Raw genomic sequence first — 2,460 nt, forward strand, 5'->3', positions numbered from 1 at the left:
CAGAGTTGAGAAAAGCAGGCAATCAAGTGCAAGAGGCCCTGTAAAAATAGATTCAAATAGGAAAACTCTGAGACACGTTATACTCAGAACGATAAAATCCAAAGACAAAGACAGAATATTAAAAGCACCAAGCTCAAAAAAGGAAGTTAGATACGAAGGAAATCCCATAAGATGTACAGCAGATCTATCAAATGAGACTCTACGAGGCAGAAGAAAATGGAGGGATGTAGTACAAAAAGTCAATAAAATGAAAGTCTCACGAAGAACATTATCCAGCTAGATTATCATTCAGATGTGAAGGAAGCATATAGAGCTTTATGGACAGGCAACAGCTTAGTGAACCTTGAAACCAGTTTTGCAAGAAGCATTAGATTCTTTAAAAGACAAGACACATTTCTCAGAACTTGGCACTGAGTATGGCATTAAACTCATGGCTTGTATGGTTTGCTCTCTATTTTAAGAAAGGTATGTTTACTCCTAGCTTGCTAACGCATTTTACATATTTTCAATAACAAATTAGCATTTATACTGAATGTTCTAAGTCTGGTCAGATTTTTATCCATAGAAATTTTTATTACACTTTCGCTCATTCTCTTTCTGCCGCCATCTCGGTTCCGCGTTCCCCGCACAAAATGCCCCGTGAAGCCACAGAAACCGTCCCTGCCACCAACCAGGAGTAGCCACAGCCCCAGGCTGAGACAGCATCTGGAACAGAATCTGACAGTGGTGAATCAGTACCAGAACTCGAGGAACAGGATTCCATACAGGCAACCACACAGCAAGCTCAGCGGGCGGCAGCAGCTGGCATCGATGAAGAACCAGTCAGTAAAGCAAAACAGAGCCGAAGTGAAAAGAAGGCGCGGAAGGCTATGTCCAAACTGGGTCTTCCACAGGTTACAGGGGTTACTAGAGTCACAATCCGAAAGTCTAAGAATATCCTCTTTGTCATCATAAAGCCAGATATCTGTAAGAGCCCAGCTTCAGATACCTACATAGCCTTTGGGGAAGCAAAGATCGAAGATTTACCTCAACAAGCACAGCTAGCAGCTGCCGAGAAATTCAAAGTTCAAGGTGAAGCTCTGTCAAACATGCAAGAAAACACCCAGACTCCAACTGTACAAGAGGAGAGTGAAGAGGAAGAGGTTGATGAAACGGGTGTGGAAGTTAAGGATATTGAATTGGTCGTATCACAAGCAAATGTGTCGAGAGCAAAGGCAGTCCGAGCCCTGAAGAACAACAGTAATGATATTGTAAATGTTATTATGGAATTAACAATATAGCCATCTGGAAAAATGGAGACACTTTTTTTGGTGTTTCAAAAGAGTAACTGCAGCTTGGTTTGAAATTTGTACTGTTTCTATCATTAATAAAGTTATGGCTTCTTATTGGATGAAAAAAAATTTTATTACAGACATACATGATGTCATATATCTGTCACTGTCATCCCGTTGCTCACTGACTTGTTCGAGCGGGCACCAGTAACGTCTCTCATTGAGAGACTTATTTTTACTGTTTTTGGCATATCCAATACGCACAGGTAGCTTGCCAGGCTCTGCTGTGTGGGCTCCATACTCTCCTTGGCTTGCCGGGCTCTCCAAGAGGGGTGGAGGAATCGAACACGGGTTGGCCGCATGAAAGGTGAAAGCCCAACCGCTGTGCTATCGCTCCAGCCCATATAAACTATATATATTTTCTAATGTAAGTCTAATATTCCCTTTATTTATATAAAACACACCTGTATAGCCTACTCATATTTTTCCTTAAAATTTTCTTCTTTGGGAGTGAAGAATTCTGGCCGGTGGGCAACGCAACACCAGAGAATCCTCCTTGCCCCAAACCGAGCTGATAACACCGAAGTGCCCCACATGCAAGAGGTGCAGTCTTTCTGCCTTCTCCAGATGGAATCCTGGTGAAACTGAGTTTCTACAAACATGGCTCCGGTACGTGGGGACCAGTACTATTTCTCCAAACTGCATGGTCACTTATGCACCACGTGACCTTTCTTGATATACAAAGTGAGCAATAGAAAATAGATGATCTAGCATCTGCCCCTAGAAGGCAGGCTTGAATGGTGGTGTATTCAAGCAAAATATAATGCCCAAAACTAGTGAGAGAGAGCCCTAGAGGCACACAAACCAAGTTCGGAAGCCAGTGGCTTCTTGCAGAAATGCCTCTAGACTGTGAACTAAACTACAGCCCTGTACCACCCTGGAAGGGGAAAGTTTTTTGTCCCTTGGCCTTTCCTTTCAGCGGCAGCGGCATGGCGACCGCCATCTTTCAGAGCCCATTGGATGGAGGTACGAGTTTGCAGGGACGAGCGCACGGGAAATGTTGGGATGGGGGGGCGGTACTGGCGCTGCTCCCCGCGCAGACAAGACCCTGAGCAGCTGCCCAGAACATGCTCCTGAACGGCCATGATTCCAGAGGTACACAAACCAATTTCGGAACCCAGTAGCTTCT

At 44.3% G+C, this 2,460-nt stretch overlaps 1 pseudogene; it reads left to right on the plus strand.

The window, feature by feature from the left end:
• Positions 1 to 632: 632 nt before the first annotated feature.
• Positions 633 to 1,377, plus strand: LOC101541914 (nascent polypeptide-associated complex subunit alpha-like; annotated as a pseudogene).
• Positions 1,378 to 2,460: the final 1,083 nt, after the last annotated feature.

This window comes from Sorex araneus, chromosome 1 (assembly GCF_027595985.1).
Source record: "Sorex araneus isolate mSorAra2 chromosome 1, mSorAra2.pri, whole genome shotgun sequence".
Lineage (NCBI taxonomy): Eukaryota > Metazoa > Chordata > Mammalia > Eulipotyphla > Soricidae > Sorex > Sorex araneus.